Below are 24,911 nucleotides of genomic sequence, written 5' to 3'. Positions count from 1 at the left end.
TTGGTATATAGAATCACCATCCTATTTACTCTTGGGAAGAAAAGAAATCTCTCATTGGCTGGCTGTGGATATAAACATCTGATCAATTATCACCCAGAGCCATAGAGAAAAGCAGTCAAGAAAGGAGAAAAGAGTAAAAAACAAACAGTAAAGTTGAAAGGATGAGAGGAAGGTTATGAGTGGATCAAGAGGCAATTGAGATGAGAAGCAGCGACAGATATTAGAAAAGGTGATGAGAACATTCCAAAGAGAAAAAAGAGATTACCTAAGTAAAGATCTCGATACCTCCGCAATCCCTTGGGACTTAAACATAGGGCCAAGGTATCGCGTTTGACCGTTTGACCGTCACTCATCAACAAAGGATTTCATTAACCATTGTATTTCTTAAGATAAGGAATATGCGCATTTTAAAAGGATTTCTGTGAAAAGGTGAAAATAAAAGCACTGCTGTTTTTAAAGGCAGCGCAATTAATGAACTGAAATAAAGCCAGAGCAAGGAGCCTGGTTACATCGGTCAATTGTTTTTGAAGGGACAGTTCCTGAAGTTGGACTCTCGATCCCAAGGCCTATCCCCATCCCAAGTCCTCCAAGTGGAAACCGCAAAAGGAAGCAGCCCTGACCAGCCCTCAGACATTATTGCAGCGCCCCCAGTTGCTGGAGGTGCAAGGAAATCTCGGCTGCGTTCACTTGTTAATCTTCGGGCTGTTGTACAAACGAAGGTAATGGGTTTCCGCGCGATTTGAGTGGGGACGAGACCGAGAAATTAACCCTCACTTTTTCAACTGAAGTAAATTTCTAAACATTTCCTCTGGCTGCGGAGATCTCGGGCTCTAAGTGTTTGGGATTGAAAACATCCAAGCCCACTTCGGTTGGCTTCCTGTTCCTTGGGGGAGTGTCTTTAAAAGCACCTGCCGGCGTTAAGTTTTGTGCTTTCGGAAAGAGGCTGACCCGGCGCGCCTCAGGGTGAGCTTTTTATAATTGTGACTGAGAATTGTGTGAGTGGTCCCCAGAACATCAATTAACTCATTTCCCCAGTGTCGCTCCCAGCCTGGCCGCGGCGGAGACTACGACGACCCGGGCGCTGCCGGGCCTCTGGAGAGAGCCCGGAGCCCCGGGAGCGCGGTGGGCGCTGCGGCAGCAGTGAGGGGTACGCGGTCGTCCCGCACCCGCGGCTCCGCGGCGTCCTCGCGCTCCCGGGAGAGACCCGCGGGGCGGCCGGCCTGAGGCGGGCACCGGGGGGACCCGGCCGGCTGGAGGCGCCGTCGGCGGGACTCGCGCAGCCGCACTCGGCGCGCAGACTCCGGGCTCCTCCTCCCGGCTCCGTAGTAAGCATGGCGGCGGCGGCGTTCGTGGTCCCTCGGGTGAAACAGAAAGCGGGAGCTACGCGGAGAGGGAGCGAAGAGCGGGGCTGAGGCGGCGCCGTCACTGCCGGGAAACCACCCCAACAGTCAGTGCGCCGGCGGCCGCGGCGGCGCCGAGAGCTGGCTCTGCTGCTGAGGTAGAGCGAGAACGATCAGGAACCCGAAGAAGAGGCGCCGGGGTAGCCGCCTTCCTCCGCCTCAGAGCGGCTGGACTCGGAGGTGAGAGCGCGGGCGCTCCCTTCGGGAAAGGCGGGGGAGACCACGCCGTCCCGGCTCCGGTCCGGGTCCGGGTTCCGTCCCGCCCCGGAGCAGGCACCTGGGAAACCGTTAGGCTGGATCTGAGCGGCCGGGACGCCGAGCGGGGCTCGGGCCCGTCGAGGGGCCCGGCCCACCCCGTCCTGTGGGCGCGCGCTGGGCCGACGGGAGTGGGCCGCGGGCGAGACTCGTCCGCTCGTGGGGCACCTGCCGGGTCCGAGTCTCGCCGGGAGGCGCTCGCGGGGGCGCGGCTGCGGCCCGGCCACCAGCCCGAGGAGGCGGCGCAGGGGCGCGGGCGGCCCTCCCTCGGCCCTCCCTCCGCCCCCCTGGCCCCCTGGCCCGCGGCCCGCGGCGAGCTGCGCCGCTGCGGGCGGCGCGGGGGTCGAGTGCGGAGCCCTCCCGGGAGGATCGCCGAGAGGCCGCCGCGCTTCGGCTTTGGCTGCGCGGCAGCCGCCGAACTTGAACGCTCCTCCGAAGAGTTTCCCCCGCTCCCGTTGGGGTTAAAACCTCGAAACCCGCCCCTGTGTGTTTGATCTTGTTTGGCTGGTGCCAGTACCTGGCTGTTCCTCCAGCCGGCGGAGTTAGCCACCTGTTCAGCCGGGGGTGGACTCCTGGCCGCAGTCCTCGCCCTGTTTAACAACCTGGATCTTTGAACTTTTGACACGGCTGTGGAAGGACGTCATGCGTTAGGTAAAGGAAAATGAACACATAATTTAGCCATAAAATCGCGGGCAGAACGACGGCGGTTTTAATTAATGTAGTCGTTAATCGTTCTTTTATTTACTGTTAGCGTTAGAAGCCTTGAGGATTTGTGTGTGTGTGTGTGTGTGTGTGTGTGTGTGTATGTGTGTGTGTGTGGGAGGAGGAGGTATAATGGTTACTGGGGTGCTAAGAATCGAAAATCCGAGATTTTCTTTTGTGAAATTTCATGCAAGTTCCTTTGGACACCTTTGTGTCTAAGCATCTATTAACTAAGAATACCAGGCTGACAGAATTTTTTTTTAACTGTATTATCCTCACGTATGTGTAGACTGTGGACTTTTAAAACAGCAGCATAGTTATTTTGCTTCTTGTGGTCTGTGTTTTTAGTTCTTGAAAGCAAAGTTGATCTGTTTTTTCTGTATTATAAGAATGAAATAACAAAAGTTGAACTGTTACTATAATATTTTATCACCATGATATTAGCAGCACTAGTGCTAAACATATGCCACCCAGGAGTTGGAGCCATATGTTAGGAAGAAACTAATTGAGTTTTGTGGCTGTGATCTTGTATTTGGCTAAATATTTAGTTTTTGTTTATTTGCTAAATCTGTAATTCTTGCCATCGCCTAAGTTTTGTTTAAATCATCCAAAAATAGTCCAGAGCATTGAGTCCTCTGCCTTTTTGATATTTTCTGTTTGAATTGATTTTTCTCAAGTAATGAGATAAAGTGCCCCCTGAGACAGATGGTGGACTTAAAAGCAGTGATGAGAAGGATTTTTAACACATCTTTTATAATATAGAAACTAAAATTTTGCTTTCAGCTTTTAGCTCCTTCATTTTTGCCATCACTACTTATATACCAGTTAGTGGGAAGAAGGGACAATGATTTGACAGGAAAAAATTTTATTAAATATTTTTATGAATAATGTCATATATGAGAATTATAGCACTGTAATAGTAAATTTTACTAAATTTTACTCCTTTCCCTACGTAGAACATCTCTCAATTTTCTTGTTTAGGTTAATTGAAAATTTTTTTATCCCAGGCTGGCTGCTTTTAACCACCTGTATACTCCTGAATGAATTCCCTTTTTCCCTTTTGTCTTAACTGTCAAAAATCATTGACTGTTCCGGAAAAATAAACTTCTGGTTAACACTGGCTTCAGTCAAACATAATTATAAGGGTAATTTGCTTCTTGCAAATTAATGATATGCATTCAGAAAAACAGATTGTAGAATTATCTTTTGGTATCATCTGTGTCATCACTTCCCCCCTTTGTGTGAGTAATTGAGAGCGGCTTTATTTTATCGTGCATTTAGTAATTACATTTTAATTTTTAAAATTCTATGGTACAATATTGAGCATATTTTATTACAAATTTGGAAAAATTTCTCCCTCTGCTCTGACCAACCAGGCAGAGGTCAGGATTGAGGGACTGTAAAACCCAGAAAAAAGAGAAGGAATGCATGATTAATATTCTTTTGTCTTTTGTAGCTTTTCATAGGTGAGGAGCATTTAGTTTATATTTTTAGTTTAGACTTATGGGTAGTAGTTATGACCGTTTTAAAAAATCTGTATTTTTTTAATGTAGATACATACATCCAAGGCTTGTGCATCTTCTGTTTTGCCTTTATTTTAAAAATACAATTTGATGAAGTAACCTAAACATTTTTTTTTAATGTTCTCAGTGCATTTTTCTAAGAAAATGAATCTAAATGGTATCTTGGAGCATGATGTAGGAATATGCATGTCATTTCCAATTTTATTAGCCAGATAATCAAAAGATAAATCTCCTTTTTTTCCCTCTAGTAATCTCTAGCAGACTTCAAATAAATTCACAATATTGTAAATCCAAAGGTTTAGAATACTCTGCATGTCTATTACATTGAGTCTTTTACTGCTCTAGTTTATCTCATCACAAAAAAGAAAAAGAAAAATGGCCCCTATGTATATCAGTGTTGAGAGCTGCTTGTTAAAAAGAAATTAATGACCAACAGTATTGAAAGGCAATTTTTTTTACATGTATTGGGAACTTTTATAATTTTCTTAACATTTTGGTCTCATTTTATTTCACAGAATTATACTGTGGTCTCTTTACCCCTTGATCTTTGTCTCTATTCTCCCAGTATTGTAGTTTTGCTTGTTTTTCCATATACTTTCTAGATTTGCAGTGTAGCCTATGGTCTTGCATCAGGTTCCTTTGTAGGTGTCTTCCTTTGCTATTTCTCATTACTTATCACGCATTATCAGCCCTCATGCTGTTTTTTCTCAAAGATAGAGAGATGCATTTGGGAGATGACATGTGCCCAGAGAGTGATGAGCTGCTCTTAGAGTAGGGATACAAAAGCAATATGATGTGTTTTCTTCCTTCAGGTAGTTTACAGACTAGTTGGGGATACTAGACGAACACACAGGAAATCATTAGCAAAAATATAAGATGGTATTACTAAGTCGTGTGGCCAGGACTATAATTTAAAGGAAAGCCCACTGAGGGGTAGAATGACCCTGGAAGGCACTTAAGAGGAAGTCACACTTGAAGTTTAGGAAGGATTTACATAGCAAAAGGAAAGACATTCTAAAAAAGATGGACAGAACTGTAAGACATAGCAAGGAGACCAGGCTGGGAGCATCCATGGACAAGTACCAGGAGGAAGAAGGAAAGAAAGTCAAGATTTTGGCTAAGCCCCATGGCATGGTCAAAAGAGGAATAGGCAAGGGCTAGACCAGACAGTTTGGCTGTATCATTATGAACCCATAGCTGAAAGAATGCTTCATCTACCTTGACATATTAATAGCTTAAGCTTTAAGTATGAGGAATAGCATATGTTTTATATGTGTGAGTTGATTACCACTGAGATCAGGGGTCAGGACACTTTTTCTGTAGAGTCCCAGGTAGTTAATATTTTAGGCCTTTTGAACCACTTACAGTTTCTGTTGAGTATCCTTTTTTGCTTATTTTTTACAATTGCAGAATTTGGACAACAGGCCTAGTTTGCTGGCTCTTGGCTAATAATTAGCTAGGTAATTGTCCATATAACACATAATGTGACTGCCTTACATCATTTGTCTACATGGTTGTTTTTTGTGTTTTGTTATGACTGTCATTTATTTTTTTCCCTATGTTACAGTAAAAAATAAAGGGAACATGCAAAAATAACTACTATTATAAATGTTATTTTGTGGCCAGACTTCTAGCAACTGCCTAGACTAGGTCTCAGTACTAGGAAGTGAAAGAAGAAAAGCCTTTGAGCTAGACCTTAGAACAGTGAAAATAGCTACACTGTGGCTTGATTTAGAATCTGTATAAGGTAAAGTATATCAGCTACTTATTCAGATTGTACATATTTTGAACTACAACTGGCATTTTAGAAACCTTGGCTAAGGTGTTGGTGGCCTATAAGAGACAGCTGTGAAGCAAGCAGTAGGAACCTTGTTTTTAAAGGTAGTGTAGGCTGAGTTAGTGAAGAGACAAATAGTTGGACATCCCTCAATAACTCCAAGAGTCACTGTGTAATAGAATAGTCTAATAATTGATATTTACATTAATGAGTTTGAGTCATCAAGAAAAGATTATATCATGTGTAGATTAAGGCAGAGGTAAAAGACCTAGAAATCTCTTTTAAAATATTTTCAGGAGTTCCCTATTGGTCTAGTGGTTGGGATTCAGCACTTCCACTGCTGCAGCCATGTTTCAGTCCCTGGTTGGGAACTGAGATCCCACATGAAGCCATTGCATGCCATGGCCAAATAAATAAATAAATATAAAATATTTTCATTATGATTGTTTAAAGATAAGTTGTGATTTAAAGGGGAAGTATCAGTTATTTTGAAGACTTGTTTACATGAAATATCTCTGAAGTCTCTAAATTTATAGGGGTAGGGGTTTTGTGTTTGTTCTTTTTTTTTTTGGCCTTGCCCGCAGCATGTAGAAATTCCTGAGCCAAGGATCAGATCTGTGCTACAGCAGTGACAATATCAGATCCTAACTGTGAGGCCACTGGGGGAACTCCTGTAGTGTCTATTTCTAAGGCAGTTCTATTTCCTTCAGCACATGGTGTTTCATTTACCATTACAAGGTAATTAGTGGTGCCTCAGGTTATGGCTGCATGAATAAATTGGCTAGGGTTACTCTGTATTTTGTATCATCAAGAAAGTAAGGACAGCATAAGAGCATCCCTACGTTGGACAGGCATTAGTAAATACATTGTTTTTATCAGGGATATTACTAGCTACTGGGAAAAGTTAAGACGTGTAAGATGGAGAGCTGTCTGATGTTTCCTTTTTCCTCCTTAAAAACGTTAAAAACAAACCCCAAAACTTAAGTTAACTTTTGTTCTTTTATTTATACTAGTACTTTCCATACTTTGTGAATGTATGTACTGTCTCTAGTTTTAAGGCAGTATAAATGTTTTAAACTAAATTTCAGCTTTCCTAAATTGTTACCTAATTAAATTGGCTTTTTAAATTTTGCTTTAAGAAGAAATTAACAATTAACTTTCCCACCCCTCTTTTGTCAGGACTTGAAACAGCTTCATTATTCCAGCTGTTTCCGTTTCCTAGATAGGAGATAAAGTACCTTGGATCTTCGTTCCAACTTCACCCATATTAGCCTTATGAACTCAGATTAGTTTTTTTCAACCTTAGATTCCCAGTTTTTAAAATGGAGAATAATATCTATCGTTATTTTCTACACAGAAATGCTGTGAGCACCCAAAAAGATGTTGGAAATAATGAAAATATTCAAATACCATATAAGTGTTTACATAAATACTACTGCATTAGAAGTAATGTAGCCTTTTTTTAGTAAGACCAGAAATCACAAGTTCAAGCTTTATCCTCCAAAGTTCTGTAAATGTAGTACTTCTGATAAGCGTTTAGTGTACTCAAAAGTTTTAACTGCCTTCTTGGCAAAGAGAAGGCACATTTTAAAAGCTTTCTTTCCATTCTTATTAATTTTTCAGTGTAATCCATATCCTATGCCTTGTTCCTCTTTGCAAGAGAATACTAATCTTCTATTCCAAGGAAATTCAGCTATTCTTTCCACAGCGGGATAAAAATATGCAGAAGTGAATTCCTTATGGTTTTCTTTTTTTGAAGTAGAAGACTATTTCTGTATCTATAATAATAAGGTCCACTTGAACTCTCACTGGATAGTTGATTGTTTTTTAAAAATCCTATATAGACTTGCCAGATATGTGATGGTACTCTTATTTTACAGAGGAAACTATTACCTCTTATTGACTTCCATATCTCTCTTCCTCCCTCACTTTTTGAGATCTCTTATGTGCTAGTTAGAAATACTTTGAAATAAACCTTGGTTGAAAGGTTATCTAAATTTGATAAATTAGATTGTGTTAATCAGCCTCTATCAGAAATGACTGAAAATTACTATTTTCTTTTTTCCTTCTTCAGAATCTACATTGTAATATATATTTGAACAGAGTAATTTAAAGAATTTAAGTGATTTCTTAGTGAAATTCAGTTGCCCAGTGAGGAGAAAAAAACTTCCTACTTCTCTGGGAGTTCTAAACTGATGTTTAAGTACATTTAAAAGCACAGTTAAGACTTTTATTCAAAAAGTAATTATATGCTTTCTTTTGTAGAAATAGAGGTCATCTACAACTATGTAATTCTGTTGAGATCTAGCTTGAAGGAGTAGTCATTGCATTTATTTTAAAAATCAGTTTCTCTTAACATTGGCTTATTAATAAAAATAAAAGTGAAAACATAATTTATAATTTGTGATTTCATTATGTTTACATTTTCTAGATTTTTTTTGGTTTGCTTGTGACAGCCATTCTCAGTTATAGTTCTGTTCTTAAAACTTGATCTTTTCCATGTAATTTCCTCTTCTTTTTTTTTTTCTCTTTGTAGGGCTACACCTGCGGCCTATGGAGATTCCCAGGCTAAGGGTTGAATTGGAGCTACAGCTGCTGGCCTACGCCACAGCCACAGCAACATGGGATCAGAGCTGCATCTGTGACCACAGCAATGCTATCATCCTTAACCCACTGAGTGAGGCCAGGGATCTAACCTGCATCCTCGTGGATCCTAGTCAGGTTTGTTAACTGCTGAGCCACAGAGGGAACTCCGTCCATGTGATATTTTCATTTGCAGTATGTACTTTTTTCTTACATTGTAGTTAATGATTTATGAAATGCCTTTTTATTTCTGTGTTAGGACTAGCTATTTTCAGTACTTCAGATTAGAGAGTAAATCATTATTCTTAAATGTCATAGTATGCTAGAAATTTTATTTTTTTATATCTATTACTTGAGCATTAACTAAAACTGACCTAATGTTGTAAGACAGTAATCTTAGGATTAAAATGCAGGGGCAACTGTCCCTCTAGTTCATCTTTCAGGATGCTCCCATACTAATATTTCAAAAATATGAATTTATTCAAATCATTGCTCAATTTTAGAAATTCAAATCACATACATTTCCTGCCACATCACTTATAATGTATTCTATCTCTATTTTATTTTATTTTATTTTTTTGTCTTTTTTTTTTTTTTTTTTTTTTTTTGCCTTTTCTTGGGCCGCTCCCGCGGCATATGGAGGTTCCCAGGCTAGGGGTCCAATCGGAGCTGCAGCCACTGGCCTACGCCAGAGCCACAGCAACTTAGGATCCGAGCTGCGTCTGCGACCTACACCACAGCTCACGGCAACACCAGATCCTTAACCCACTGAGCAAGGCCAGGGATTGAACCCGAAACCTCATGGTTCCTAGTCGGATTCGTTAACCACTGCGCCACGACGGGAACTCCTATCTCTATTTTAGAATTTATACTCTGTTAGTATCCTGTGACTCTATCTGCTTTCCACCATTTCCCAACTTTGTAGTATAAAAAGCATATGTTTGGGAGTTCCCATGATGGCACAATGGGTTAAGAATCTGACTATTGTGGTTTGGGTCACTGTGGAGGTGTGAGTTCAATCCCTGGCCCAGCACAGTGGGTTAAAGGACCTGGCATTGCCACAGCTGCAAAGTAGGATGCATCTACATCTCAGATTCAATCCCTGACCCAGGAACTTCCATTTGCTGAGGGTGTGGGCATAAAATAATAATAATAATAAATAAAATAAGCATATGTTTTATGTTAGGTACATGTAGATTTGTTTTTTGGCTTCTTCGCTGTCTATTTATATACATGAACATGTTACTTTACATCTCAGTTTCTTCACTTTAAAGAGTTTAAAGAATTAAAGAGTTTAAAGAATTGGCTGTTATAAGGATTAAAAGAGCCCATTTAACATGGCAAGTAACTTACTTGCCATAGGATATTTATACCTAGAGCTTTGATACACATTTTTTTTTTTCATTTTTAAAGTTTTATTGAAGTATCATTGATTTATAATGTGGTAATTTTTGCTGTACAATAAAGTGATTCAGTTATACATATACACACACATCTATTCTTTTTCAGATTGTTTTCCCATATACATTGTCACAGAATATTGGTAGAGTTCCGTGTGCTATACACCAAGTCCCCACTGGCCAGTCATTCCATAGACCATAGTGTTCATACGCCAGTCCTAAACCCCCAGTCTGTCCTTTCCTACTCCCCAAACCTCTCAGCCTGTCCCCTTGATAACCATAAATTTGTTTTCTAAGTCTGTGAGTCTGTTTCTGTTCTGTAAATAAGTTCGTTTGTATCCTTTTTGTAGATTTTACATATAAGTGACAAAATATGATGTTTGTCTTTTACTCGCTAACTTCACTTAGTATATGATAATCTCTGGGTCCATCCATGTTGCTGCAGATGCATTATTTCATTCTTTTCTATGGTTGAGTAATATTCCATTGTATGTATGTATCACATCTTCTTTATCTATTCCTCTGTTGACAGACATTTAAGTTGCTTTCATGTCTTGGCTATTGTAAATAGATACATTGGGGTGCATGTATCTTTTCAAATTATGGTTTTCTTCAGATAGATGGCCAGGAGTGGGATTGCTGGATCATATGGTAGTTCTATTTTTAATTTTTCGAGGAACCTCTGTACTATTTTTCATAATGCTGCACCAGTTTACATACTACCTGCAGTGTAGGAGGGTTCCCTTTTCTCCTCACCCTCTCTAGAGTTTATTGTTTATAGATTTTTTCATGATGGCCTTTCTAGCTGGTGTAAGATGGTACCTCATAGTAGTTTTGATTTGTAATTCTCTAATAATTAGTGGTATTAAACATCTTTTTATGTGTTTTTTGGGGGGAGCATCTGTATGTCTTTGGAGAAATGTCTATTTAGACCTTCTGCGTGTTTTTTGATGGGGTTGGTTTTTTTTTGTTTGTTTGTTTGTTTTTTTCAATTGAGCTACATGAGTTGTTTGTATAATTTGGAGATTAATCCCTTATCACATCATTTGCATATATTTTCTTCTCTTCTGTGAGTTGGCTTTTTGTTTTGTTCATGGTTTTCTTTGCTATGCAAAAACTTTTAAGTTTAATTAGGTCCCAGTTGTTTGTTTTTACATTCATTACTCTAGGAGGTGGATCTCAAAGACAGTACTGCTATTTATGTTAGCGTTCTGCCTATGTTGTCCTCTAAAAGTTTTATAGCATCCAGTCTTTAATGTTTGTCTTTAATCCATTTTGAGTTTGTGTGTATGGTGTTAGAGAGTGTTCTAATTTCATTCTTTTACATGCAGCTGTCCAGTTTTCCCACACCACTTATTGAAGAGACTTTATTTTCTCCATTGTTCATCCTTGCCTCCTTTGTTGTAGATTTGGTGCATGGATTTATTTATGGGGTTTCTCTCCTGTTCCATTGATCTATATTTCTGTTTTTGTGCCAGTACCATACTGTTTTGATGACTACACCTCTGTAGTGTAGTCTAAAGGCAGGGAGCTTGATTCCTCCAGCACCGTTTTTCTTTCTCAGGATTGCTTTGGCTATTTGTGGTCTTTTCTCTTTATATACAAATTTAAAAATTTTTTTTGAGTTCTTTGAAAAATGGCCTTGGTAATTTGATAGGGATTACATTGAATTTGTAGATTTCCTTGGGTAGTAGAGTCATTTTGATGATACTGATTCTTTCAATCCAAGAACATCGTTTATCTTTCCATTTTGTTGTGTCATCTTTGATTTCTTTCATCAGGGTCTTACAGTTTTCAGAGCACAGGTCTTTTGTCTCTTCAGGTAGGTTTATTCCTAGATATCTTATTCTTTTAGATGTGATGGTGAGATTGTTTCCCTAATTTCTCTTTCTGATCTTTCATTGTTAGTATATTAAAAATGCCATAAATTTCTATGTATTAATGTTGTTATCCTGCAACTTTAGCGAATTCATTGACGAGCTCTAACAGTTTGCTGGTAATGTAGTTTGGATTTTCTACATATCATATCATGTTATATGCAGGCAGTGATAGTTTTACTTCTTTTCCAATTTGAATCCTGTTTGTTTCTTTTTTTCCCTCTGATTGCCATTGTTAGGACTTTTAAAACTATTTTGGATAACAGTGGCAAGAGTGGATGGACATCCTTGACTTGATTCTGATATTAACAGAAATTCTTTTTAGCTTTTCACCATTGAGAATGATATTAGCTGTAGACTTGTCATATGTGACCTTTATTATGTTGAGGTGAGTTCCCTATGTCCAATTTCTGGAACGTTTTAATCATAAATGGGTGTTGGGTTTTGTCTAAAGTTTTTTTGCATCTATTGAAATGATCATATGGTTTTTCTTCAATTTGTTAACGTGCTATATCACACTGATGGATTTGCAGATATTTAAAAATCCTGCATCACTGGAATAAATCCTACCTGATCATGGTGTAGGATCCTTAATGTGTTCTTGGATTCAGTTTCTAGTATTTAGTTGGGGATTTTTGCATCTGTGTTGATCAGCGATATTGGCCTGCAATTTTCTTTTTGTGTTTGTGTGTGTGGTATCTTTGGTTTTGGTATCAGGCTGATGGAGTGAGTTTTGGAGTGTTCTTTCCTCTGCACTTCTTTGGTATAGTTTCAGAAGGACAGATGTTAACTCTTATTTAAATGTTTGATAGAATTCGCCTCTGAAGCTATCTGGACTTTTGTTTGTTGAAAGTTTTAAAATCCCATTTTCAATTTCAGTACTTGTAGTTGGTCTCTTCATATTTTGTATTTCTTCCTAGTTCAATCTTGGAGGATTGTCCCTTTCTAAGAATTTGTCCATTTCTTCTACGTGGTCAGTTTTATTGGCATATAGTTGCTTGTAGTCGTCTCTTAACGATCCTTTGTATTTCTGTGATATCTGTTGTAATTTCTCCTTTTTAAGGTATTATGTTATTGATTTGAGTCCTCTCCCTTTTTTTCTTGATGAGTTTGGCTAAGGGTTTATCAATTTTGTTGATCTTTTCAAAGAACCAGCTTTTAGTTTCATTTATCTTTTCTTTCGTTTTTTTTCATTTCTATTTCATTTATTTCTACTCTAAGCTTTATGATTTCTTTCCTTCTCCTCACTTTGGGTTTTTTTTGCCCTTTTTCTAGTTGCTTGAGGGGTAAGGTTAGGTTGTTTATTTGAGATTTTTCTTATTTTCTGAGGTATACTTGAATTGCTATAAAATCCACTCTTAGAACTGCTTTTGCTATATCCCATAGGTTTTGGATCATTGTGTTTTCATTTTCATTTGTCTTTGGATATTGTTTGATTTCTCTTTTGATTTCTTTAATGATCTATTGATTATTTAGTAGCATATTTTTTAGTAACCACATGTCTGTTTTTCACAGTTTTTTCTTTTAGTTGATTTCTGGTTAGTTGATAACACATTGTGTTTAGAAAAGATGCTTGATATGATTTCAATTTTCTTTTTCTTTCTTTTGCTTTTTTCTTATTTTCTTTATGGCTGCACCTGCAGCACGTGGAAGTTCCCGGTCTAAGGATTGAATTCAAGCCTCAGCTGCAATGCAGCTGTAGCAATGCAGGATCCTTTAACCCACTGTGCCAGGCTGAGGATCAAACTGTGCCTCTACAGCCACCCAAGCCACTGCAGTCAGATTCTTAATCCACTGCACTACAGCAGGAACACCTGATTTTAGTTTCTTAAATTCACTAGGCTTGATTTGTGGCTTAGTGTGTGATCAGTCCTAGAGAATGTTCCATATGCATTTAAGAAGAATGTGTATTCTGCTGCTTTTGAATGGAATGTTCTTTAAATATCTGTTAAGTCCCTCTAGCCTAATGCATCATTTAAAGCCTGTATTTCCTTGTTGATTTTCTGTCTGGATGAACTGTCCATTGCTATAAGTGTTAAAGTCCCCCACTATTACTGTGTTATTGTCAGTTTTTCCTTTTATGGCTATTAGCAGTTGCCTTATATATTAGGGTGCTCTTATGTTGGGTACATATATATTTACAATCATTATGTCTTCTTCTTGGATTGATTCTTTGGTCATGATATAATGACCTTCTTTGTCACTTGTAACCTTCTGTATTATAGTCTACTTTGTCTGATATGAGTATTACTACTACAGCTTTCTTTTGATTTTCATTTGCATGGAGTATCTTCTTCCATCCTCTTACTTTCAGCTTGTATGTGTCCCTAGAACTAAAGTGGGTCTCGTCGTAGACGACATATATATGGGTCTTGTTTTTGTATTCATTTAGCCAGTCTATGTCATTTGGTTGGAGCATTTAGTCCATTTACATTTAAGGTAATTATTGGTAGTTCCATTCTTTTTTACTGCGATTTTGTTAATTGTTTTGGATTTTTTTTTTCTTTCCCCCTTTTGTTCTTTTGAGGTTTGATGACTGTTTTAATGTTGTGTTTGAATTGCTCTTTTTACTTGTGTATAAATCTATTGTAGATTTTTGGTTTGCAGTTACCATGAGGTTTTGATATAGAAGTCTTATGTATATGATTGTTTAAGTTGCTGGTCTCTTAATTGCAAATGCATCTCCAATATCTTGCATTTGTACTTTCCTCTTCTCACAGTTGCTGGTTTTGATATAATATTTGTGTGTGGATGATTTCCTACCTTTCTATATGTTTTTGCCTTTATCAGTGAGCCTTCTTATGTGTAATTTTCTTGTTTCTAGTTGTGGCCTTTTCTGCCTAGGGAAGCTCCTTTAGTATTTGTTGTAAAGCTGGTTTGGTGGAGTGGAATTCTCTTACCTTCTGTTTGTCTGTAAAGCTTTTGATTTCTTCTCATCTGGATGAGAGCCTTCCTAGGTAGAGTATTCTTGGTTGTAGATTTATTATATGTTTTTATTTATCATCCTTGTGTGTGAACTGCTAAGGAAAAAGAATATGACATTCACTTTTGTGACACTGATATTCTAAGTGACATTTAGTTCTAGGAAATTTAAGGTTTTAAAGAAATGATAGATGAATAAATAAATGAATGGTGAAGACAAGAGTTTGGATACCTGGATGACAGTGATTAGAAATGTCTATTAGGGAGTTCCCACCATGGCGCAGTGGTTAACAAATCCGACTAGGAACCATGAGGTTGCAGGTTCGGTCCCTGGCCTTGCTCAGTGGGTTAACGATCCGGCGTTGCTGTGAGCTGTGGTGTAGGTTGCAGACTCGGCTCGGATCCTGCGTTGCTGTGGCTCTGGCGTAGGCCTGTGGCTACAGCTCCGATTGGACCCCTAGCCTGGGAACCTCCATATGCCGTGGGAGCGGCCCAAGAAATAACAAAAAGACAAAAAATAAAATAAAATTAAATTAAATTAAAAAAAAAAGAAGTGGTAGTTTAAAAAAAAAAGAAAAAAAAGAAATGTTTATTAGGAGTTCCCGTTGTGGCGCAGTGGTTAACGAATCCGACTAGGAACCATGAGGTTGCAGGTTCGGTCCCCGCCCTTGCTCAGTGGGTTAACAATCCGGCGTTGCCGTGAGCTGTGGTGTAGGTTGCAGACGCGGCTCGGATCCCGCGTTGCTGTGGCTCTGGCGTAGGCCGGTGGCTACAGCTCCGATTCAACCCCTAGCCTGGGAACCTCCATATGCCACGGGAGCGGCCCAAGAAATAGCAACAACAACAAAAAAAAAGACAAAAAAAAAAAAAAAAAGAAATGTCTATTAGAAACTTCCTAGAGATAGGATGGCAGAGTAGAAGGACTTGAGCTCATCTCCTCTCATGAGAAAACCAAAATTACAACTAACTGGTGAACAACCAACAACAAAATAGACTGAAAGCTACCAAAAAAGATATCCTGCATCCAAAGAGAAAGAAGAAGCCACATCGAGATGGTAGGAGTGCTGCTTTGACAATATCATTAAAAATAAATAAAATACCTCTTCTCTTGCCTCTTTTCACTTGTGTGAATCCTTCCTTTAGTTTAGTAGTGAACTGTCATGTTTCCATAATACCCTCAAAATATCATGATTTTGTATATATCATAGTGTATCTATTTCTTTACTTATCTTTCTGAACTATTAGACTATGAACTACTTGAGTTTGAACAGTACTTCTTGTGCTGGTAATTATTTAAAAATTTTTTTGTAAAGGAGCAAGTATTTTAGGCTTTGTGGCCATATGGACTCTGTTGGAACTACTTAACTGTGGTGTAGGAGCGTAAAAATAGCCATAGACGAATTATAAACATTGGGTATAACTGTGTTCTAATAAAACTTTATTTATAAAAACGGGTGGGAGGCCAGATTCAGCACACAGGTCTTAGTTTGCTGACCCTTGCAATGTTGTATACCCTATGCCTGGCAAATCAGTAAATGACAATACTTAACACATACTAAATACTTTTTATGTTCTGTATACTATTCTAAACAACTTTATTATTTTACTTAATTCTTAAAACAAGTTTCTGCGGTAGATATTGTCATCATTTTAAAAATGAAACTGAAGCACAGAGAAGTTAAATAATAACGTGCCGAAAATAATACAACTAGTTAGTGAAAGATTTGGCAATTGAACCCGGACATTCTGAATCCAGAGTCTGGGCTTTGAATCATTAAATCATACTGGTTCTAAAATGTTGAGTCCCAGGAGTATAATATTGGTTGAGTATTAGGAAACATATTAACATAAATTACTGTATTACTAGATTGAAGGGGGAAACTATATGTTTATCTTTTTAGTGCAAAAAAATGATTTTCTAAAATCCAGTTGTCCCTGAATTCTTCCTCAACAAGAAATAACCTTATAAAAGATCTCTACCAGAAACCTGTGTTAAATGTCACAGTGAAATTTTTTAAGTACTTTCATTAAACGATAGGAACATAACATTAGCTCAGGTCTTGGCCAGTGCTTTAAGAAAGAAGAAAAATAATTAACCTCTAAATAATAAGGGATGGGAATGGGTGGAATATATATCTCTGTTATTATTTGCAGTTGATATGATTATCTACTTGGAAAATATAAGACGGGTAACGGAAAATGGCTTGAGTCAAAAAAAGATTTCAGTAAAGCAACACGCTACGAGATAAAAAGGCTCCTTAGCTTTTTTATACACCAGCAGTAACCAACTATGAAAAGCAATAAGGAAAGTAGAAGCCTAAATTATAAAATACTTAAAACATATGTAGTGCTATCCTAAGAAAAGTACGAAAAGATCTGAATAGATGGAAAAATAGTATATTCCTGAATGTGAGAACTTAATATTCTAAAATTGGCAGTTCACACCAAATTCGTCAATAAAATCAGTGTAATCCCAATTAGGAATACAATAGAATTTTTAAAATGCAATATGACAAATGTTTTAAGTTTTGAGAAGGAAAAACACATAGAATGGCCAGGTAAATTTCAAAAATAAGCATAACAAAGGGAAACGTACCCATCACAGATTTAAAACAGGAGTTCTCTTGTGGCACAGCAGGTTAAGGATCTGATATTGTCAATGCAGTGGCTTGGGCCACTGCTGTGGCATGGATTCATCCCCTGGTCTGTGAACTTCCACATGCCGTGGGGATAGCCAAAAGAAAAAAAGAGGTTAAAACATACTGTAGAATTACAGTTATTAAAATAATAAGAACTTGGATATAGATTGAGCATGTTGATCAGAGGAACAGAATAAGGAATTCAGGAAGAGCTCCATGGATACAGCAGAATTTCCTACATGATAAACAAGTAATGTAAGAGCTAGTCTATAAATGATGTAGGACAATTGGCTATCCAGTTGAAGTAAAGAGAATTATGTACCCACTTGCTGGCACTCTCAAAAGTAAGTTCCAGTTGGGCTAAATATATGTAAAAAAAATAAATGGCAAAAGTTTTGGAAGAATTGGATTTTTTGGAAAGTCAGGGTAGTGAAAGCCTTATCAAAGGAGACATCAAACTTAGATGCCATTTAAAAAGGCAAGCAATAGACCAGGATAAAATATTTGACATGTAGTAGACAAGTTACCATTCAAAATATACATAAAAGACAACTAGGAGTTCCCCTTGTGGCTCAGCAGATTAAGGACCTGACATTGCCTCCTCGAGGATGTGGATTTAATCTCTGGCCTTGCTCCGTGGATTAAGGAACCAGCATTGCTGCCAGCTGCAGTGTATTTTGCAGATGTGTTTTGGTTTTGTTCTTACCGTGGCCATAATGTAGACCCCAGCTGCAGTTCCATTTTGATTCCTGGCCCAGGAAATCCATATGCCACAGATGTGGCCATAATTTAAAAAAAAAAAAAAAAAAAAAAAAAAAAAAAAAAAAAGGACAGCCTAGTAGAGTATGGGAAAGAATTGATAGAAGTAGAAATATAGGAATTCCCATTGTGGCTCAGCAGAAACAAATCCACCTAGTGTCCATGAGGACGCAGGTTTGATCCCTGGCTTTGCTCAGTGGGTTAAGGATCCAGCATTGCCGGGAGCTATGATGTAGGTGGCAGACCCAGCTTGGATCCCATGTTGCTCTGGCTCTGGTGTAGGCCAGTGGCTACAGCTCCGATTCAGCTCCTAGCCTGGGAACCTCCATATGCTGTGGGTGCAGCCCTAAAAAAAAAAGACCAAAAAACAAAACAAAACAAAAAAAGAAATATAGCCTGTAAAATTTTGAGGAGATACTTAACCATACCAGTAATAAGAGAAATTCAAAACATCAGTGAAATATGATTTTTTTAAAAAATTTGCTAATAAAATTGGCAAAAATTGGAAAACTTTAGTGTCAAGTTGGAAAGTAGTCACTTTTAAACTATTGAGCAGAGTATAAACAGCTTCATCTTTTTAGGGTAAGGGTTTGGCTGTATCTTATCAATTTTGAAAGTGCATTCTTCTGAACCAGAAGTTTCATTTCTGTGTACCTGTAATACAGAAATATTTTCATAGAGACCGTTACATGATTTTTCCTTGCAGAGAAGGAAATGTATAAAGACAAATGAAAGCGGTCTGTGTTCATTACTAGAATAAATTTTGGTATGCCCTTATAAGAGAATAATATTAGATTAGCCATGAAAAAGAATGCAGTGTAGATATAGAGGTACTTCTTTAGGGAAAATTTAAGATACTTTGCATGAAGAAGCAAAACATTGGTCAGCCTTTGCAATTCCATTTAAACCACTCCCCTAAAACCTCATACACACATAAATCCAGAGGGAAAAAAAAATCTGAAAGGGTTGTATTCCACAGTGGGTAGCTGTGAAAATGGGAGTTGGGATGGGGACAGGAGGAATAGTTAAAAATGTTTGTATGTATGTTTTTAAGATTTAAACATACAACTTTTGTAATTGTAACAATGATAAAATATAAGATGGTTTGGATTTGATGATTATGATTAGTCCTTATTAGAACTATATCTTCTAATAGGACAACCTTGATTTATGTCTGTCACTGAGTAATTTTTAACAGCACCTCCTTTCACTCACAAAAGCTTCCCAATTGATGTCTGAAGTCATTGGTGCTTTTAAAAAGAGTAATTTTGCTGTAGTATTGGATCTAAAGCTATGGTACAGCAGGTTTTAAAGAAGTAAGAATTGTAGCCTAGTGATTCTCAACCTTTATATAGCCATATCTGCCAACTGGGACAATTTTAGTGTATTTTATTTTCTGAGTTTCTATTATAAAAGCAATTTTCTTTTTCAAATGTAAAACTATATTTTAAAATATAACTGTTTTCAAGTCTCATATTCCTGGATATTTTGCTCTCCCCTTTTAATGTTAGAACCTAATATTTTAGGAAAGTTGGTGCTAAATTTCAGGAGAGATGTCAGCTTAAACTGAAGACAGAGTAAAGAAAAGGAAGATTTTTAAAAAAAAAATAAGATGAGGGAAGATGAACATATTTAGGAAAAAAATTTTTACCTCAAGCATAGTTGTAGATATATAAATAAAGAATGTGGTTATCTCAGGAAGGACAACATTAAAATACTGGGTTCTAAAGATAAATCTCATGAAAAATATAGAAATGTTTCTTGATTTTCTTATGATACCTTATTATAAAATTCCCTGGAAGAAATTAATGAGGGAAACATTAAATAGGTGAAATTACAGTAAAACAGCTTTTACGGAGGAATTCAGACCTTTTAGTTGTGAACCTAGATGTTAAGTTGTTGGTTTGTTCAAAAAATACTAGGAAACTGCTGTTTTTTATTCTTCAACCCAAAGTCACTCTGATAGACATAATCAAGAATCTGAAATTCTGAAAAAGCAGAGTAAATAATTAAATATATAAGCTAGTACTTTACAAAAGGACAATAAAATATTTGTAGATGAGAATAGAATTTTCCCAGGTGTAATTACATTGTGCTCTAGAGGCAATTCAAGTGCTTTGAAAATAGCACTAGACAGCAAGAGCTGTAAAATGGGATTTAAGATGGTACAGTTGTCACTCAGCATCCATAGAGGATTGGTTCCAGGACCCCAGCAAATGTTCAAGTCCCTTATATAAAATGATGCGGTACAATAGCATCAGATATCCGTGGGTTCCACACATCTCCAGATACGGAGGGCCAACTCTATTTTTTAAAAAAACTATTGGTTTTTATTCATGTGCACATTAACTGTCCTTTAACTGATTGAGATTGACTTCTTAGAAGCAATTCTTGGTCTCTGTTCCAGTAGTTTCCTTGAATGGAATTATCTTTGTCATGTCTTTTTCATTGACTGCTTTTAAAGTCTATCTTAACCAGATTTTCATGTTAGTATTAGGGTGTGATTTCTTAGTGGAGGAGCTGGAGCTGAGTATCCTGACTACTTATTAAATTAAGCTATATTTAGTTTACCTGACTATGGAGAATAATGTCAGTGGCTCTCAAACTCTCAACCTCTATTTTAAACCTCTGCTCACCTTAAAAGACTGAGACCCACCCATCCTACCCACTTCCACCTTTCCAGTGGACAAGGAACTGGAGAAGAGTAAGATAAATAAGTTATAATAAATTCATTGCTGACAATCTATATAAATTGCTATTTATTTACCTTATAAGAAAATGAATATATGTATTTGCTTTTATTAGATTAAACCATGTAAAAGTGTTAGTGTAATGTTTTTGATGTTAAGTAGCAATTTCATATGGTTCAACCTATTGTATTACGGGACTATACTATGCCATATAAACATTGCTCTCTCTCTATGAAACTGTTACTGCACTTACCAGGAAAATATGTTATAAGTTGTTTAATATAAATTTGTAAGCAGCACATTGCTTATGATACGTCATCATATTAGCCAAATTAGAAAGTTTATGGATACACCTACTTTAGCAACAGGGGTAATGTGATAAGCCAAAACTATTTTTAATGCACGTATACATCATTGGACACTATAGGGTTAATTAATCAACCTTCTGCAAAAATTAAATTGGAAAATAATAAAGGTAAACATGTAGTAATTGATAAACAAAAGCTATTAGATTTAAAACTATGACCAGCTAAAGACACCGCAAAAGTCAGAACTAATTGACGAGAGTACTGATGATAAACAGATAATAGAGTTTCTTTGTGGTAATCCTGACTCTCTATGTTGCATGTCAGCCAAATGTCTTAGTAGAATCCTGAAATAAGAGGCCCAAGTAATCTCCAGAAATATATTAATTTTAGTTTACAGATAATACATTTTAACTCACTTTATAAGTTGCTGGTACAATTAGTCTTATACAGAAATCTAGGAAAGTGTGTGTCATTTTTCCAAAATATCTGTAAAAAGAATATTGATTTTTCTTTTAGTTCAGGGTTATATCAAGAGCGCATTGGCTTTCATCGGTGAACCAAAATCATACTTAAAAAAAAAAAAACCATCCTTTTAAAGCATTGCCATTTGTGTTCTTCTTGTTATAAATTTGTTTACCTTTGTACTGTCCATTGTGTACATTAAAAATTAAGAGTAATGAATTTGGTTCCTTGTCAAGAGGGAGTAAAAGGGACTAAACGTACTCTTCTGTCTGAAACAACTGGAAAAAAAAAACTGTAAAAAATATACAAAACAATAGCACTCAAGATGTTAGATATCACCACCTTCACAGGAATGGGGGGTCCCAAGTAGGTTCCAGTTCTCCAAGTTGAGATAAAGCTAGCAGTGCAAAAGGAAGAAAGTGTGCAGGTGCAAGTACCAGAGAAGAGAGAGCTGTAAATAAAAAGGACAAAGGACTTCAGTGATCTGGAGAAGGTCCCATTTCAGTATTCAGTAGTGTACTGATAAGTGAATACATACAAGGAAACTATCCAGGGCTGGAGAAAGCCACCTAAAAGAATTATGTAAAACATTATCCAAGCTCATGCCGGAAATAGTGCCTGTTCCTACCAGTCAGAGTAGAAAGCCTCATAATTCCCAGGGCATTTGGTAGAGTATTCTGGAGGATGTTAGGGTGAGGAAAAATTAACCCTGGACTAAATGCAGCCTCTGTTCCTGCCTAATGCAAGAACATAACTCCTTCCCAGAAGGATCAAACTGTTTCCAAGTCACTTAGCCACACTTACAACAGAGCTCAAGATTACTCAGAAGACTACAAAAATATCCAGCATCCAGCAAGGTAAAATTTGCAATATCTGACATTCAGTCAAAACTACGAAGTTTGCAGAGAAGCAGGAGAATATAAACCACAATGAGGAGAAAAATCAGTTGCTTGAAACTGGCTCCCAAATGACACTGATGATGAATTAATAGTCAAGAACATTAAAACAGTTATGACTATATTCATTTTGTTGGAGAAGCTAGAGGAAAGATTGAACATGTTATCTAGAAATATCTTGTAGATTAAAATTACAGTGTCAAAGATAAGACACATTGGGTAGGTTTAATGGCATGTTAGACATTGCCAAAGAAAAGATTAGTGGATGTGAAGACCATAGCAGTAGAGATTATCAAAAGTAAAAGAAAAAAGAATTGTTTAAAAAGATGAACTGAAAGAATATTTGAAGAAATAGTAGCTAAATTTTTTAACGATAAGAGAAACAGAATAAGCACAAGAAAGAAGAGTAAAATGTCTCCAAGGAACATCATAATTAAATCACTTAAAAGAAATGAAAAAGAGGAAAGAATTTGTAGCTTGTTCTTTTTATTTAACAATGTATTGTGTAACTTAACCTCTTAATATTTTGTTTAATTTTATTGAAGTGTAGTTGATTTATAGCATTTTGTTAATTTTGATTGTAGATCAGAGGGACTCAATTATACATATATATCTTCTTTTTTATGTTCTTTTCCATTATGGTTTTGTCACAGGATATCGATTATAGTTCCTTGTGCTATATAGTAGCACCTTGCTGTTTCTCCATCCTATATATAATATTTTGCCTCTGCTAATCCCAATCTCCCAACCCTCCCCCACCCCCTGCAACCGCAAGTCTATTCTCTGTACCTGTGAGTCTGTTTTTGTTTGGTAATTATGTTCATTTGTATCATATTTTAGAATCCACATATAAGTGATATAGTATTTGTCTCTCTCTTCCTGACTTACTTTGCTCAGTATAATAATCTCTAGGCCCATCCATGTTGCCAAAAATGACATTTCCTTTTTTGTGGCTGAGTAATAGTCTGTTGTGTGTGTGCACGCGCGCACATGAGTGCACACGAGCGTGTGCATGCACATATGCACGTATACACCGTATCTTTTCTATCCATTCATCTGTTGATGGACATTCAGGTTGTTTCCATGTCTTGGGTATCGCAAATAGTGCTGATATGAACATAGGGCTGCATGAATCTTTTCGAATTACAGTTTTGTGTGGGTATGACCAGGAGTTGGATTGCTGCATCACATGGCAACTCTATTTTTAGTTTTTTGAGGAACCTCAATAATGTTTCCATAGTGGTGGCACCAATTTACATTCCCACCAGCCACCAGCAGTGTAAGAGGATTCCCTCTTCTCCACACCCTCTCCAGCATTATTATTATTATTTTGTCTTTTTAGGGCCGCACCTGAGGCATATGGAGTTTCCCAGGCTAGGGTTGAATTTGAGATGTAGCTGCTGGCCTAGACCACAGCCACAGCCGCACCAGATCCCAGCTGCATCTGCAACCTACACCACAGCTCACAGCAGTGCTGGATCCTACTGAGCAAGGTCAGGGATCCAACCTGTGTCCTCATGGATGCTAGTCAGATTTGTTTCCATTGAGCCATGATGGGAACCCCCAGCATTCATTATTTATAGACTTTTTAATGATAGCCATTCTGACTAGTGTGAGGTGGTACCTCGTTATAGTTTTTTCTTTCATTTCTCTAATACTTAGCAATGATCATATTTTCTGAATTTGATGAGAACAATAAGAAACACAGTATGCACAAGGAAGATGAATTAAATGTCTCCAAGGAACGTCATAATTAAATCAATTAAAACAAGTAACAGAGAGCAAAAAAAAATCATAAAAGCAGCCAACGTTAGGAGTTCCCATTGTGACTCAGTGGAAACAAATCCCAACTAGTACTGATGAGGATGCAGGTTCAGTCCCTGGCCTTGCTCATTGTGTCAGGCATGCAGTGTTGCCGTGAGCTTTGATGCAGATTGCAGATGCAGCTCGGATCCCGAATTGCTGTAGCTGTGGCTGTGGCCGTCAGCTGCGGCTCTGATACAGCCCCTATCCTGGGAACTTCCATTTGCTGTGTGTGCAGCCTTAAAAAGCAAAAAACAAAAAAACCCAGCATTAGTACAAAACAAAGATAAGGGTAATAGTAGATTTCTCATCAGAAAGAGGGTAAGCTGGAAGATAATGAAGTATTATCTTTAAAACACTAAAAGAAAAAAAAATGGTCAACCTAAGATTCTTTACCCAGCAAAAACAAAGGCAGAGTAAAGACTTTTCCAACATGTAACAGCTAAAACAGTCTTGCGCTAAATGACATATTAAATGGAGTCCTTCAACCAGGAAAATTAAACTACATGGATACCTGGACCTAAGGAAAGGAATAAGAAAATGACATGGGTAAATATGTAAGATTTTTAAATTATTTTTTAGGTATCTTCAAAAGACAGTCGACTGTTTAACATGATGGTAATGACTGTGGGGTTTATAACATATAAAGGTAAAATATAACAGTAGCACAGGGAAGGGGAGAAAAGGGAGATAAGTTGTTGTTAAGGTTCTGATACCTACACCTGAAATATTAAGTTAAACTGATAAATTAGACTGTGGTAAGTTAAGGAAGCATATTGTAGCCCTAAAGCAATCACTAAAGTAACAAAGAATTATAGTTTGTAAAACCAACAAGGAATATAAAATGATACAGTAAGAAATAACCCAAGATAAACCAGATAAAGAGGAAAGGGGTCATGAAGAACACATCAGACA

At 37.6% G+C, this 24,911-nt stretch overlaps 2 protein-coding genes across 14 annotated transcripts in view; one reads left to right on the top strand and one right to left on the bottom strand.

Annotated features, from left to right (window-relative positions):
- The window catches only part of CAB39L (calcium binding protein 39 like), a 722,245-nt gene that overhangs the window by 259,225 nt on the left and 438,109 nt on the right, over positions 1–24,911 (bottom strand). The window lies entirely within an intron of this gene.
- Positions 633–24,911, top strand: part of FNDC3A (fibronectin type III domain containing 3A) — a 193,726-nt gene continuing 169,447 nt past the window's right edge. For 4 of the 12 annotated variants that reach the window (XR_014819347.1, XM_021065326.2, XM_084981595.1 and 1 more), the window contains exon 1: positions 1,325–1,580. The gene's annotated coding sequence lies outside the window, so the exon portion shown is untranslated. Of the gene's footprint in view, positions 964–1,324; positions 1,581–1,982; positions 2,307–24,911 lie in introns of those variants that run through there. The other 8 variants (XR_014819346.1, XM_021065328.2, XM_084981597.1 and 5 more) reach the window with 3 other exon arrangements.

Source organism: Sus scrofa, chromosome 11 (genome assembly GCF_054392235.1).
Source record: "Sus scrofa isolate SSC_HxYL_T2T_F1_AM1 chromosome 11, Sscrofa_HxYL_maternal_Yorkshire_Landrace_v2.0, whole genome shotgun sequence".
NCBI classification, from domain to species: Eukaryota; Metazoa; Chordata; class Mammalia; order Artiodactyla; family Suidae; genus Sus; species Sus scrofa.
This window is presented reverse-complemented; position numbering and strand designations above follow the sequence as displayed.